The 17,447-nt window shown below is 52.2% G+C and overlaps 1 protein-coding gene across 1 annotated transcript in view; it reads left to right on the forward strand.

The window, feature by feature from the left end:
• The first annotated feature begins 13,836 nt into the window (after positions 1-13,836).
• LOC145714329 (S-geranylgeranyl-glutathione receptor P2RY8-like) overlaps positions 13,837-17,447 on the forward strand; it is a 40,001-nt gene continuing 36,390 nt past the window's right edge. The window contains exon 1 of the mRNA XM_081793763.1: positions 13,837-14,151. The gene's annotated coding sequence lies outside the window, so the exon portion shown is untranslated. The remainder of the gene's footprint in view (positions 14,152-17,447) is intronic.

Consider the following 17,447-nt stretch of genomic DNA (forward strand, 5'->3'; position numbering starts at 1 on the left):
ATCCATCCCTCCATGTATCCTTCCTTCCTTCCTTCCTTCCTTCCTTCCTTCCTTCCATCCATGCATGCATACATCCATACATCCTTGCATGTATCCTTCCTTCCTTGCTTGCTTCCTTCCTTCCATCCATCCATCTGTCTGTCTTTCCAGCCACTTACCTATTGTTTTTATATTTGTACCCTCCCGACTTTAATAGAAGCATACTCATCACCAATATTCTCAAACATTTTTCTTCACTCATCTCGCATTTCGACCGACAGAATTGCCACGTCGGACAACTTCTCTTGACCGGATGACCATCACCCTCTCGTAAGGGTTAATTAACGTCACCTCGGTGGTCCCATCCCTGTGGCACACAGCAGTGTTTTGTCCATCATGGATGTTTTCATCCATGTTTATTGTTTTACAATACTGCGTGGCAGGGTCCACATTCGATTGGTCACTGCGCATGGGGCACGTTTGTATTGCCTCCCCCCGGAGAGGCAGTCAGGACACATTAGGGAACGTCCGCGGTGTTTGTGTGGCACAGCAGCTCCGTTGCCATCACACGTCAGTGACCCAGCCTTGTGGGACTCCAGACGCCCCACATTCAGGTGGGGCTTCCGCAGGGCGTGTGGCTCCCCAGCGTGGGGAGGGAAGGTGGGGGTGGTTCACTTCCTGCTTTTCTCCGGCTGCATATCAGCGTATCACTGAGGAGGCACAGCGTGGCCTCCGTGACAACACTAACTTTCAGGATTCCAGGAACGTGCAGGGCCGGAAGGGGTGTTGGCCACCCTGTCCCCCTTCCCTCCTTCCACCCAGAGGGGCTCAGCAGCCGCTGCGGCCAGGACTCTATGCCCAGGTCTCTCCATGAACCAGCCAGTCTCAGAAGTCACTGCACGACCCTGCCGTCCTGGGCAAGGCGCTCGTGCCCCAAGGGACAAGGGCAGTAGGTGTGCTGGTGAGCGAAGGCACCCAGGAGCACCATCGTCTCCCTGGAACTCTTGTGCACGGCAGCGTGGGACCCTCCTCAAGCTGAAAAGGTCTACGTTTACCGGGGAAATGTGTCTGCACCCACAGCACCGTGCACAGTTTACCAGCCAAACAGCAGCCTGCCTGCAGGATGTATCTTTCCCATCTGACCCGACGTTGACCCCGCCCTGCTTCGTCCCCCAAGCCCACGGCTGGGTCCAGGAACAGACCCCCATGGGCGAACGCGGGCGAGACTCCAACCCATAAACGCTGAGTACCTGCCCGCAGATGGCCAGCCAAATGACTGTCATCTCAGGGACTGTGTTCAGAGGGCGTCACTGAAATAGTACAACGAAAGTCATAGACAGTGACTCAGTGCACGAAACTCCACAGAAACTGTTCATGTGATGCATCGGGGTTTCGTAAATGTTCTCAGGCTGCATGGCTGTGGGATGGTCACTGATGCATTGGCCATTTTGGGGAACCCTTGACATCCAAGATATATTAGTGCAAACAGGAGACCGCCTCACCTGACCCTGGTTCCCCCCCAAAAAAAGTCAGCTCGCTTATGTAAAAATGGGTATTTCGGGGGGCGCCTGAGTGGCTCAGTTGGTTAAGCCTCCGACTTCGGCTCAGGTCACGATCTCAAAGTTCGAGCCCCGCATCGGGTGCTGTGCTGACAGCTCAGAACCTGAATCCTGCTTTGAATTCTGTGTCTCTCTCTCTCTCTGCCCCACCCCCGCTTAAGGTCAGTCTCCCTCTCTCTCTCTCTCTCAAAAATAAATAAACATTAAAAAAATGTTTAAACGGGTGTTTTTCTTCACTGAGGTGAAATCCACATAAAATTCACCACTTTAAACGGCACAATTCAATGGCAGTTAGCACATGCACATTTTTTTTTTGATGTTTTTATTTATTTTTGAGAGACAGATGCAGAGCACAAGTGGGGGAGGGACAGAGACAGAGGGAGACACAGAATCCGAAGCAGGCTCCAGGCTCAGAGCCATGAGCACAGAGCCCAATGCGGGGGTCAAACCCATGAACCGTGAGATCATGACCTGAGCCAAAGTCGGACGCTCAACTGACTGAGCCCCCCAGGTGCCCAGCACGTGCACATTTGGACCACCACCTCTGTTCAGTTCCAGAACATTCTCAACTCCCCGAAGGAGACCCCATCCCCATTAGCAATGCCTCTGCACTCCCCGTCCCCAGCACCTGACAGTCACTGACTCAATTTTATTCCATGCACTTGCCCTTGAGCAGGCAAGTGACACAAATGAAGTCACAGCCTCCACAGCCCTGGGGGTCTGCCTCCTCCCTGAGCGTCGTGTTTTCAAGGTCCACCCACCTGTTAGCGGGTGTCTGACCTCAACTCCTTTTTCACAGCTGTGTTGTATTCCCCCGTCAGCTGCCCCAAGGAAAGATGACGGGCTATTTTCACTTAGCAAGAGAGCAAGGGGGCTTTCTCCTGATTTGTGAACTGGGTTTCTTTCCCAAAAACATACTGGGAGCAGGTGTGAACGGACAGCTTCCCCCTGCGTACGTCTAACTAGCACGTGTCCGAGTGCCGGGGGGACAGAAGGCCCCATCTCTCAAGATGTAGAAACCTGTAGGACCCAGCTTGGGCTATGCTACCATCATCAGGATTCAAGGATGATTCACTGCCTGTAAGGAAGGAAACGCTGCCACCTTAGCCATGGGCAGTGGAAGGTTTGCGGGGGTGGGGGTGGGGATCCACGTAGCGTATGTTCTTTCCCTCGGGTCCTGTTGTGGTCTGTTCCCTGCAGACAGACTTTCTCTGCTCTCCGTGAATCATACGAGCAAAGACGTGAGCCCTCGACCTGTCAGCTCATGAGGCCATCCGTCTGTGATGGTTAACTGTGTGTGTCCAGTTGGCCGCGGCCATGGTGCCCAGGTATGTGGCCAAATACCATTCTGGATGTTTCTGTGAAAGTATTTTGTGAGTGACATACACAGTACAATCAGTGGGTTTTGGAGTAGAGGATATTGTCAGGCTTAATGTTGGTGGGCCCCCTCCAATCAGGTGAAGGACTTAAGAGAACAGAACTTGAACTCTCCCTCCCCACCCCCCACGCCCGAGCAAAAGGTCTTTCAGCCTGTGGAACAGGCTTAAGGCTCATCATCCATCCATCCATCCATCATCCATCGATCCATTCATCATATCCATCCATCTATCCATCCATCATATCTTTTTATCTATCTATCTATCTATCTATCTATCTATCATCTATCCATCCACCCATCCATCATATATATTATTTATCTGTCTGTGTATGTGCCTACCTATCCATCATCTACCCACCCACCTATCCATCCATCCATCCATCCATCCATCATATCTTTTTATCTATCTATCTATCTATCTATCTATCATCCATCCATCCATCCATCCATGCATCTGTGCACCCTTCCATCCACTTACCAATCTATCTATGCCCGTAGTTCACAACCAAGAACAGTTCTGCCCCAGGGGACATCTTTCATTGTCTCCTGGGAGACATTTCTGGTGTTCACACTGAGGAGGAGATCCTACTAGCATCTGGTGGGTGGAGACTAGAGACGCTGCCCCACACCCTATATTGCAGAGGACGCCCCACATTAGAGAATGACCCACCCACATGTCACTAGGGCCGAGGCTGAGAAACTCTGCCCTAAAAGAAAGAGTCTGTCCACAATGTCCCTCCTGATTCCATCTCTGGCTGACCCCCTTGACAGCACTCTTTTGGGGATGTTATGTGGTCCTCATGCATGTTGATGATAACATATGTGTGCATTGTATATTCACCGGACATTTCTACATTATCGTTTCTCTCTTTATCCCCTCTCTTTACCCCTATATGCCTCCAGACTCTGCCTTTCCCTGGTGGATTTAGTATTGGATGACATCTCATTTTTTCCTTACCACCTTCAGCATTGCTCAGGAAGGCGGTCGGAGGAACACAAATACCACGCTATTTCGCTTTTAATTTGTTTGTTTTTAAAGAATGCTTTGTGCCGTCCTTCCGACTCCTGATTTTCCCCTGATGACTTTTCTCTAAGAACCACCCCAAATGGGAGTCTGATCTCTGCCAGACCTGCTGATGGCATCAGGGCACATACTGTCTTCAGACATGTGACTCAAGCTGTGCCAATGAGATGCAAGTCCAGAATCTGAGCCTGAAGTCTGAGCCTGAAGCTCAGGATGGATGGATGATGGATGGATGATGGATGGATGGATGGATGGATATGGTGAATGGATAGATGGATGATGGATGGATGCATATGGTGAATGGATCCATGGATGATGGATGGATGATGGATGGATGGATGGATGGATGGATGGATACGGTGAATGGATAGATGGATGATGGATGGATAGATGGATGGATGGATGGATGGATAGATAGATAAAAAGATATGATGGATGGATGGATGGATGGATGGATAGATGGACGGTCAGATGGATGGAAGGACGGACAGATAGATGGATGGATAGATGGATGATGGATGGATAGATAGATAGATAGATAGATAAAAAGATATGATGGATGGATGGATGGATGGATGGATGGATAGATGGACGGTCAGATGGATGGAAGGACGGACAGATAGATGGATGGATAGATGGATGATGGATGGATGGATGGACAGATGGATGGATGATGGATGGATAGATGGATGATAGGTGCATAGACAGATGAATAGACTGATTGCTACACACACAGATACATAAATAGATGATTAATACATAGATGACATTCATATAGAAAGAAAGAAAAAAGAAAGAAAGAAAGAAAAGAAAAGATGGACAAGTAGATGATTAATAGATAGACATAATGTACCCACACACAAACATAGATGAGGCTCTGCGCAGTTTCCAAGCTCTGGAAAATAGGGGAGCCTGAGAAGCAGGGCAGAAGGACCCCTCACCCTGAGCAGGTCTGTCTTTACTGTGACAACAGGACATCAGACAAGGGGCGGCCTCACACCGACCCCAGAGGAAAACCCCAAACCACATGGGCGTTGTTTCTTTCTGTGGGTGGACCCACAACCGTCAGCTACCTCAGGATCAACCTGTTCACCACTGCAAAAGCTAGCAGAGATCGGGGGCGGGGGGAGGACTCTGGGGAGGCCCCACGGCCCCCTCCCCTGCAGGTGAGCCCCACTTTGGGAGCTGAGAGCTTCTGGAAGTCACAGGGAAGGAGCGGGGCGGGGGGACAGGCGTCCCCATCCCCAGTACCACAAACATGTTAGTGCTTCTGTGCATCGGGACGTTTTCTCAGACCCAGCTTGTTTCTGGTGACTTTTAGGCAGTTGTGAGGCGTGTTGGTCAGGGAGCTTGTGGGACGTGACTGGGCTCACAGTTTGTTTGTGCTAATCTCTAATTGCCAATCTCATGATTAGAGAGGAGTTGTGGGTTTGGGGGAGAAAGAGCACAGATGTGACAGTTTAGTCATGTCATATCCAGGGTGCCTGAGCTCAGCCTGACTCACCCCTGTGCACGCCGACCTTGGCCACCTGCCCTGTAACATTATAACAGCCCCCCCCCCCCACTTTGGATTCTCTGCTCTTGGAAGCAGCTCAGACTCGGGGAGGGGGGGCAGTTAGGTGAGCAGAAACGTTTATCTTAGTATATCATCACCCCACCCAGGCCCACTGCACCCCAGTTCTGTCTGTATTGTGCCGTCCATCTGGCCCGCCAAGAAAGGCCTTTGCTTATCGGCTATAGCAATAGTCCAAGCATAAGGGCTGGGTCGGGACAGGTGTGGTGGGAGGGGAGAGCCCTCCATGCCCAGCTGTGTCCTCCTATGTCCCATATTGCCTGGAATTTCACATTAGAGATTCATTCCTTTGGCGTTGATGAGGTACTTCCTAAAGCCTTAATTAACGACCATATTAACAAGAGGTAATCTTATGAACACTATGTCCATCCAAGGTAAGAATAGACCCAAGATGAAAAGTCAAGGATTGACCCGACTACTTGGGTCATCCCTTCACTTCTTGGTGGGTTCACCAAGCTGATGATGCATCCAGGCGTTTCTGGCCCAGCATGCCCTACCTGGTCTTGTCCCTCTTGCAGTCTTGGGGTGACTCTGGCCCTCCCCAGGCCCCTCTGTCTATCCTCCCGTCCAAAACGTGTGCATTCCCCAGACCAGGTGGGTCCGCAAGAAAGGCGATGGGGCGGACCCTCGAGGCGTCCCGTCTGTGAAGCATGTTACACATGTTGACGTCTTCCCCCCAGCAATCTCGGCGAGGCTCCCTTCTGCCTTTCTCCCCGCTGCTTTGTCTTTTACAGCACGACCAGGTCCCCGGCCTCCCTCTTGTGGACAGCCACCACTGTAGGACACGTGCGTCTGCTTGTCTCCAGCTCTGGGGAGCGAGCCAGGTCTGGGGAGTGAGCCAGGCGCGCCCGGGGCGGGTCACGACGGCCAGCCACCCAGCAGGTTATCATCGACTCGCACCTCCGAGCCCTGGTGTTTGCCTGGCGTATGTGTGCACGTTGTGTACCTGTGCACCTATGGGTGTGACCGTCTCGTGTTTGCCTTGGGGAACCGAGGCCCGTTTTGAGTTTGATATCCCGACAGGACAGCACAAATATATAAATAAAATGTCATGGCACAAGTCTCCTAGCAAATTAATATTCCTACCTCTATATGTAGTTAAAATATCAGATATACAACCTTATATGATGCACAGCATATGTATACATACGTAAGTGTTGTATATAGGTTGTATATCATCTAATGTTGTATACAACAATATATCGCATACATCACATATACTTACATATATATTTGTGTGTACAATATAAAATGTATGATTATAAGTAAATATATAATAGTTATATAATATGATTGTATCATAAACATTATATATTATATATAATTATATATAACATTGTAATGTAATGTAATATAATGTAAGGTAATAACGTAATTATTACATATAATAATTATATGTAATATAATATACAATATACGATAGGTATACAAGAGGTTATATACAATATAACGTTATATGTAATAATATTATAGATTATAGATGATTTTATATAATTTTATACATCATAATTATATATAACATATATGATTATATGGTGATGTCATATAATAATTATACATAATGTTGGATATTATTATATTATTATATGCAACATTGTACATTGTGTAATGTTGTATATCTTCTGCTTTTAAATATATAAACAATTATAATTAATTTAATATATTATATATTATTTTGTATGTTTTAATATGTTATTTATACAAAAATCATATCATTTTTTTCTGTATTTAAAAAATGATTTTGGGGGCGCCTGGGTGGCTCAGTCGGTTGGGCGGCCGACTTCGGCTCAGGTCATGATCTCGCGGTCCGTGAGTTCGAGCCCCGTGTCGGGCTCTGTGCTGACCGCTCAGAGCCTGGAGCCTGTTTTGGATTCTGTGTCTCCCTCTGTCTCTGACCTTCCCCCATTCATGCTCTGTCTCTCTCTGTCTCTAAAATGAATAAACGTTAAAAAAAATTTGAAAAAAAAATGATTTTGTCTATTTGTATTATCTGTACACATAATGGACCATCGCTCAGCTGGACCTCAAGGGGGTGATGCCCTGTGCAACACGTCACACAGAGGAAGTCACGTTCTGCACACTCACACTTGCACGTGGGTCTCAAGTGCTCAGATCATAGAAGCAGAGGGCAGACGCGGCTTCCAGGGGCTGGAGGTCGGGAGGCGCAGAGACGTTGGTCCAGGGGCACGAGTTTTCTGCTCTACGACGAGTCGGTTCTGGGGTATCTTGTAGATCGGTGATGGCACCTGACGATATTGTGGTGATTTGTGACCACCACACGGCAACAGTCACACACCCAGGGATTTACAGTGGGGGACTTGGGGGGCTCCTGGGCGTGTCTGACTCTTGATCTCCGCTCAGACGTTGATCTCGCGGTTCGTGGGTTCGAGCCCCGCGTCGGGCTCTGTGCCGACCGCTGGGAGCCTGGGTCCTCCTTCCGATTCTGTGCCTGCCTCTCTCTCTCTGCCCCTCCCCCACTCACACTCTATCTCTTTCTGTCTCTCAAAAATAAATAAATATTAAAATAAAAAAGAAATGCCTTTCCAGTGGGGGCGCCTCGGTAGCTCAGTCACTTAAGCATCCAACTTCAGCTCAGGTCATGAACTCACCACCGTGGGTTCCCTGGGCTCTGAGGCGACTCCCTCCCATCTTCCACCTGCACCCTCTGCTCTCATCCCACGCTCCAGGGGAGAGACCTTCTGGAGACCAGACTCTCAGATCCAGGCAGGGCTGCTGAGATCCAGGAGGGGCAGGACCACTGAGACCCAGGCGGGGCAGGGCCCCTGAGATCCAGGCAGGGCTGCTGAGATCCAGGAGGGGCAGGACTACTGAGATCCGGGGGGATGGGGCAGGGCCACTGAGATCCAGGCAGGGCAGGACCACTGAGATCTAGGCAGGGTAGGGCTGCTGAGATCCAGGACGGGCAGGACCACTGAGACCCAGGCAGGGCAGGGCCACTGAGATCCAGGCAGGGCTGCTGAGATCCAGGAGGGGCAGGACTACTGAGATCCGGGGGGATGGGGCAGGGCCGCTGAGATCCAAGCAGGGCAGGGCCACTGAGATCCAGGAGGGGCAGGGCCACTGAGATCCAGGCAGGGCAGGGCCACTGAGACCCAGGCGGGGCAGGGCCCCTGAGATCCAGGCAGGGCTGCTGAGATCCAGGAGGGGCAGGACCACTGAGATCCAGTTGGGTCAGGACCACTGAGATCAAGGGCGGGGGGGGGGGGGTGCGGGCAGAGCCACTGAAATACAGGGCAAGATCGCTGACACCAGGAGGGGGCGGGTAGGGCCCCTTAAATCCAGGCAGGGTTGTGCCCCCTCCTGAGGCTCTAAGGGAGGGTCCTTCCTGCCTCTCCCAGCTTCTGGGGCTCCAGGCGCCCCTGGGCTTGTGGCCACATCCCTCCCGTCTCTGGCTCCCTGTTCATGTGGCTTCTCCTCTGTGTCTGTGTCTCCTGTCCTGTCTCTTACAATGACACCTGCCATTGGATTCAGGGCCACCGTGATCCAGAGGGACCTCACCTCAGATACTTCAGTTTGTCACTTCTGCAAAGACCCTGGTTCCTAAACACAGGCTCCCGAGTTTAGGACTGGGACGTATCTTCCAGGGGCCCCCACTGAGACCTGCAGACCTGCCTTTGACAAATGACCTTCCCATGACGGATGTGTTGAGCAAGTGCCCAGAGAGCTGTGAGCACAGCAATCGCTGTTATTATGGAGATCGCTCCCCCTCCTCTTGCCCCGACACACCCCACCCTGAGGCTGCCTCTCAAGGTGACCCCGGGGGGAAAACAGCCTCCTTGATTCATGTGCCTCCCGGTGAATCAAATGCACATAAGAAGCCAAAGCATTCCGGAAGGCACACAATTCTAACGGGACACACAGCAATTCTGCCTAGTGTTTGTCCCCAGCACACCCTCTGGGTCCCCTTGTGCCCCAGCCTCAGCCCCTGTGTTGTGACAGAAGCCAGGTCTGACCTCAGCTGCCTGCACCCAGCCCCACTGTCCCGCCGTGGTCTGCCATCCATGGCCACTGGAGGTTGCCACAAAAGCCTGGACACAGACCTGATGCCTGGTGCGGTGGCAGCCGCCTTGCACCATGAGGCAACACAGGCGAGAATGCCGATTTACTAAGAGAGGTGCTGGGAAACCATTAAAAACCCAGGTGCCCTTGCTGACATCATGAAGCTGAAGCTGTCAACCCTGCCCTGGAGGGCTTGTCTCTAGAGTTCTTCCTAAGTAAAGAAAAAAATAACCATAATAATCCCTGGATTTAGGCCATTCTTTTTCATGACTTGCTGTTAGAAGCCTTCGTCATGAGTCAGTTATGTGAAGAGACAGGCACGCTTCTCCAGCCTCTCACTGAGTCCTCCCTCTGGATGCAAAGACCCCCTCTCAATGGCCCAGGAGGTGGGGTCCTTCGCCTCCACTTAGCATCTGAGACACATTACGCATCTGGGACAATCTCGCCTTTCAGAAAGCACTTCGGGGTGTCTGCTTGTCCTGGAGACACGTCAGGACAACGCGTTCCTGCCTTTTTTTTTCTGCCAGTGATTGAGCCATATGACCAACGTGATGGCCCCCTTAGGAGGTCCAAGTGCCCTGCTGGGGCTCGCGGTGCCCCCACAAGAAGGGAATGCCGCTGGGGTCCCTCAGGTGTCACCCTGGCCTCTCCGTCCTTCGCTGGGGGCCTTGGGAGGGTGGCCGTCCACATGCCAGGAAGCTGATGTCCATGCCAGCCCTTAAAGGGTGCAGGAGAAAGCACAGCCCAGTTTCCCAGGGCCAGAGTGGTTATTTCCAGCCTGTTCTCCCTGCGGGACCTCTAGATTCCTCCCCACTCACTCAGGATTGGCCCCCAGCTCCCCAAGGGCACAGGGACATCCGGTCCCTCTGGCCTCCTCACAGCCAGCCCCGAACAACCTAGTCGCAGGGACCCAGTTGGCCTGTGCCCAGCTTCTCCTCCCCATTTGACGTTTCTGGGGTCTAGGACAAATTCCAGACCCCAGGAGGGATATGAATGCAACTTCTCTGCAAAGTGCACACACAGCATGGCCACGGGAACGCGCAGCTCACGGCCGGCCCCAGCATATCCACCTGGGGGTGCAGCCCGTGGGCAGGGACCTCACTGTTCCACCCCGAAGTCAACCACAAGCACAGGGACCACAGAGCAGGGGACAAAAACTCAGCCTTCAGGCCTGATCCGGCCCCCAGCTTGCTTTTGTCAATAAAGTTTTATTGGCACACCGCTGTACCCATTTGGTTACACGTCGCCTCTGGCCGCGTTCACGACAACCGCAGAGTCGAGGGATCTCAACAGACGCCGCGTGGACCTCGAAGCTTAACTGTTTACCATCTTCTTCCTTTCAGCCGAAATGTTTCAACCCCGAGCTCAGAGATGAATATTCACAAAAAGGTGTCGAATGCACTCCACGGCCTTGGATGCATTCATCCAATGAAGGCTGATCTGGAAGAAAGGTATGCACCAGATCGTCTAAAAGCCTTGACTCGTGCCAGGGGGTTGCTTTATCCTTGGCGGCTGGAACCTGCCCACGGGACAGGACAGTGGGCACAGGTGAGTCCCTCTGGTCTGTTTAAAGAAAATGAAGGCACAGGGAGTCAGTATGCTTCCTGGAGATCCTATGCACCCGATGGATAGATACCTAGATAGATAGATAATAGATAGATAGATAGATAGATAGATAATAGATGGATAGATAGATGATAGATAGATAGATAGATAGATAGATAGATAGATAGATAGACAATAGATGGATAGATAGATACATAGATACATAGATATGATGGATGGATGGATGGATAGATAGATGGATAGATGATAATACACAGAAAGATAGATAGATAGATAGATAGATAGATAATGGATAGATGATAGATACATAGATGATAGATAGATAGATGATAGATAGATAATGGATAGATAGAGGATAGATAGATACATAGATACATAGATAATAGATAGATAGATGATAGATAGATACATAGATACATAGATAATAGATAGATAGATAGATGATAGATACATAGACGATAGATACATAGATAGATAGATAGATAGATAGATACATAGATACATAGATACATAGATATGATGGATGGATGGATGGATGGATGAATGGATAGATACATAGATACATAGATATGATGGATGGAGGGATAGATGGATCGATGGATGGATAGATGGATAGATAGATAGATAGATAGATAGATAGATAATGGATAGATGATAGATACATAGATACATAGATACACAGATATGATGGATGGATGGATGGATGAATGGATAGATACATAGATACATAGATATGATGGATGGATGGATGGATGGATGGATGGATGCATGGATAGATACATAGATACATAGATATGATGGATGGAGGGATAGATGGATCGATGGATGGATAGATGGTAGATAGATAGATAGATAGATAATGGATAGATGATAGATACATAGATACATAGATACACAGATATGATGGATGGATGGATGGATGAATGGATAGATACATAGATACATAGATATGATGGATGGATGGATGGATGGATGGATGGATGCATGGATAGATACATAGATACATAGATATGATGGATGGAGGGATAGATGGATCGATGGATGGATAGATGGTAGATAGATAGATAGATAGATAATGGATAGATGATAGATACATAGATACATAGATACACAGATATGATGGATGGATGGATGGATGAATGGATAGATACATAGATACATAGATATGATGGATGGATGGATGGATGGATGGATGCATGGATAGATACATAGATACATAGATATGATGGATGGAGGGATAGATGGATCGATGGATGGATAGATGGATAGATAGATAGATAGATAGATAGATAGATAATGGATAGATGATAGATACATAGATACATAGATACACAGATATGATGGATGGATGGATGGATGAATGGATAGATACATAGATACATAGATATGATGGATGGATGGATGGATGGATGGATGCATGGATAGATACATAGATACATAGATATGATGGATGGATGCATGGATGGATGGATGAATAGATATATACATAGATACATAGATATGATGGATGGATAGATGGACAGATGGATGGATAGATAGATAGATAGATAGATAGATAGATAGATAGATAGATATAATGGATGGATGGATGGATGGATGCATGGATGGACGGATGAATGGATACATAGATACATAGATATGATGGATGGATGCATGGATGGATGGATAGATAGATAGATGGATAGATGATAGATACATAGATACATAGATAAACAGACATGATGGATGGATAGGTAGATAGATAGATAGATAGATAGATAGATAGATAGATATGATAGAGGGATAGATGAGACATTATTGATAAGTAAATAACAAGTACATGGAAAGTAGTTGGATAGATATGAATAGATACATAGGTATATATTAAAAGACAAACAAAGAGCTACATATTAATAGATATAAGCTATAGATATTGATAGGTATGGACACACAGATAATAGAATTCACATATAGATTAAGACTACAGGTAGAAATAAACAGATATTTGATCAATAGGTGGGTAATAGATAAACAGACGGGTAGGAATACGATGGATGATAAGTAGATGTAGACAAGCGATACATAGACAGACACACAGATCACACCCGTGCGTTTCCCCCTGCAGGAGTGAGTGGTTCGGTACCTGCGAGTTCAGCGCTCCGGGACACCTTCCAGAATATCATCCCTCAGTCCCAACGCCTGGGTCTCCCACGGGACACAGGTGCCTGAGCTCAGAACTCGGCCCCCGCCCCCGGGGGGTCGGTGGTCGTGCAGCCAGCGAGCCCCGACCCCCCCCCCCCCCCAACCCTCTCCCGAGGCCATCCCTGCGCCGCCGAGGCCTGGGCCTTCTGGCTGCTCGCCAAAAGATGTCGCAATGCACACAGCTTTCCAACGCGAACGGAAATATGTTCCGCCAGCAATTTTGTAAAGTTCTTTATTAATTTAAAAAACAGAAAGAAAGTACATAATTTCAGCGGAAAACAGGAGTTCGCCCCGTCTGGGGATGCGCCTTTCCTTACCCGCGTGCGGGGATGTTGCGGGGGGGTCCCTGCTGCGGGCCGGGGTTGCGCGCGATTGCTACGTGCGCACGCCCCCCCCCCCCCGGCGGGCCCTGCGGGGTCTCCCCGAGGCCCTCCGCCAGCACCCCTGAGGTCACAGGCTGCAGAGGTCACCCCCTCCTTCCCCTCCGCGGGGCCGGGCTGCGCGCGCGCGCGCGCCTCCTAGGAGGCGGGGGGGGGGGGGGGGGGGGGGCCGACGGGTTTGGCCGTCCACACAGCGCTCAGGCGGTTAGTAACACAGGAAATTTCAAAACGGGTTTCCTCTCTACCCACCCTGCCTACCTCCAGGGGCTGCGTGCCCGGAGGTGGACCCCGAGGCATTTGCATTTGGACAACGGCAGGCAGACCGCGTCATGCGCCCCGTGCGCCCTGCGGCAGCCACACACCGGCCACCCGGGCCGGCGGATCAGTCCCAGGCCCGTCACCCGGCGGGGCTGCAGCAGGAGGCTGGCCGGCTTCCTGACCCCAGACGCTGAGCCACAGCTGAGGGCGGCCCTCTGAGACCTCGTCCCCAGGTGAGCGCTGCGCCCGTTCCTGCGCCCCTGCACGGTCTGGAAGGGGGGAGGTAGGGACCGGCGGGGTCTCACGGTTGCAAGGGGCAGGTGCACGTGACCGCCCCATGGGGGTGCACGCGGAAGCAGAGAAACCCCCAGAGAGGGTGCGCACGCCTCCCGAGCATCGAACCCCCTACCCCCTGCACACCCTCCCTCGGCCACAGGCAGCGGTGCAGAGGTGAGCCCCAGGGTGCCCCAGCGGATGCCCCCCGCCCCCATAAAGGGCCCCCGCGGGGACCCTGAGGCCACCCCCCTCCCCCCGACATGAGCTCGCTGGTGCGGGTCACTCACACAAAAAAAACTGGGTCTCTGAGCGTGAGCACAGCCGCCCCTGCAGCGTCTGGGGAGAAGCGACCCGGTGGCGCGGGCTGGACCGCGGTTTGGACACAAACACCCACCTGCAGGGCTCGGTTCACACTCGCTGGGGAGGAGGCGGAACTCCGGAGCGCGCGGTTCGGTGCCCAAAGCAAACAAGGTTTCCTGGTGTCCTTGTCGTGTTGTACGTTCAGAAGCAGGGCCCGGCGCAAGGGCGCTGAGGAAGCCGCACCCCCGTCGGCCCCCCAGGCACGGACCCACGCACGGCCCTGCCGGGAATGTGCGTAGGCGCGAGGGGCCGGCCCTTCGCTGCTGGAACAGGGGCATTCCATGCCCGCATTGCCATTGGTGCAGGGAGACGGGGGGTGTGTCCCCCGCGGACGTCGGCCCCCAAATCCCAGACCCAGACCTCCGGAGGAGTCAGGAGGTCGCGCGTCGGCCTCCAGCCGCTGCACACGTGGTTGTGCCTGCCTCCCGCAATGTCCCCGCTCAGCCGCGCTGACCGAGGGAGGCAGGACAGACAGCTGGACCCCGTGCGAGGCGCACCTGGGACCCCCTCCCCAACGGCGCCAGAGGCGCGCCCGGGACAAGGGGGCAGGGAAGAAGGTCCTGCTGGTGATGAGGCGGCGCCTGGGAAACCAACGGGCCGCCTGGAGATGCCGCTTGGCCTTGGCCGGGCCGTGAGCCCTCCCATCGACCCCCACCCTGGGGGGCCGCTCTCCTTTTTCTCCGTGTGACCACCCGCCCAGCGGCACCGCGGTTGGGGGCCTCCCTTTCACATCCCTTTCGGTGTCCCTGGAGGCAGCCGGGAGGGCGGGCAGGATATGAGGAAGCGAACACACACCTGCTACCTCGCTCTGTGTCCCCCAGCGAGGACATTTGCCAGGGCCCCCCCCCCCCCGCCCCCCCGGAGGTGACCCACGCCTGCCAACTGAGCCTCTGCACCCTTCCCCGGGACCAGCAACGCCGCGGGGAATCGTGACCCTGTGACCAAGTTCGGGCAGCAGCTGCGGGGACGTCCCTGGGGACCGCGCCGGGCATCCCCACCTGTGTGCGTCCGGAGCCTCGAACAGATCTGCCAGCTGCGTGCGCTTCTGAGATGTGCTGGGGTCTCGGGGGTCGGGGGCTGCGCCAACGTCATCCTTGTGCTTCGTGTGGGGAAACTGAGGCTGGAAGGGGCGCGGGAGGTGGCCCAAGCACACTGCACCAGGTTTCTGGCCTCCAAGGCCTTTCTGCTTGGCCAGGTGCCTGGCCGCGGAACACCTCGTCACGTGCTGGGCTCAGTGCTGAGCTTTTCTGGGGGGAGGAGGACTCAAAATATTGAGATGCAGACCTGGGCTTCAGGCTGCGAGGATTTGAGGTGGGAAGAAATCCAGAATGGCTTCCAGGAAGAGGTGGGACTGGTGGCCAGGTCAAGGTGGCACCAGGGATGTCCTGAGAAGGATCAGGGGCAGGGATGCGGGGTGTGTGTGTGTGTGTGTGTGTGTGTGTGTGTGTTCTGGGCGGGGCTGGGGACGACCCCAGCAGGAGGGTGACATTTTAGCACCAAGCCCACAAAAGCCGTGGAAGCTTACAACACTGTTGGCAATTTTGGAGCTGAGCTTTGGAAAGAGAGCAGGTTGGGGCCGTGGTCCGGGGTCAGGATGTGAGTGGGGTGGGCGGTGCCTGAGTGGGGAACACCACACAGGTGGAGTCCCTGGGTTGCCAGCAGATGACAGGGGCTGGAATAGAGGGGAGGGGTGCCCTGTGACTCCCGATGGCTGGGAGGCAGGGAGGCATGGACCAAGGCAGGACAGTGATGTCTGTTGAACGTGGTGCCCTTGTCCACCAGCTGGTGCCGGCTGGACCCCCAGAGAGGCTTACAAACAGGTGTGGGGCTCTTATTAGGGACCCCGGGGGACCTTGGTGTTGTTTACGGGGGACCCCAGGCAGGGGGAGGGGCCAGGGGAAGCTAGTGGCAAAGGGGGGGGGGTTGAGGACAGAATCAAGTGTCAGATACACAGGGCCAGGGCATGGTCTCTCTGGTGTGGCACTGCTCACATTCGGGCTGGGTTATTCTGTCACGTTCTATGGGGCATTGGGTGGTTTCACTCGTCTGCACCCATCAGATGCCAGTACATTTCCTCCCCCAAGTTGGGGCAACCAGAAATGTCCAAAGTCCCCTGGAAGAGGGGCAAATTCACTGCTGGTCATGAACTACTGTGATAGAGAGATGATACACAGATGATAGATAGATAGATAGATAGATAGATAGATAGATAGATATTGATGGACAGATGGATAGATGGTTGGATGGTGGATGGATGGGTGCATGGATGGATGGATGAATACATAGATGGATGAATGGGTGGGTGGATGGATGGATGGATGGAAGAAAGAATGTGTTGATGGCTGAATGGGTGGATAGATGGAAGGAAGGAAGGAAAGGAGGGTGAGTGGATGGATGGATGCATGGATGGAGCAATAGTTGGATGGAATGATGTGTGCATGGGTGAATGGACAGTTAGATAGATACATGGATGGATGGAAAGATGGATGGATAGATGGGTAGATGGATGGGTGAATGGGTGGATGGACGGACAGATGGGTGGATGGACAGATGGGCTGATGGATGGGTGAACAAATGGATGGATGGGTGGATGGAAGGATGGATGGATGGATGGATGGACGGACGGATGGATGGACGGATGGACAGATGGATGGGTGGATGGACAGACAGATGGATGTGTGGATGGGTGGATGGATGGACAGATGGGTGGATGGACAGATGGACTGATGGATGGGTGAACAAATGGATGGATGGGCGGATGGAAGGATGGATGGATGGATGGATGGATGGACGGATGGATGGACAGATGGATGGGTGAATGGACAGACAGATGGATGTGTGGATGGGTGGATGGACGGACAGATGGGTGGATGGACAGATGGACTGATGGATG

Source organism: Panthera onca, chromosome X (genome assembly GCF_046562875.1).
Source record: "Panthera onca isolate mPanOnc1 chromosome X, mPanOnc1 haplotype 2, whole genome shotgun sequence".
NCBI lineage: Eukaryota > Metazoa > Chordata > Mammalia > Carnivora > Felidae > Panthera > Panthera onca.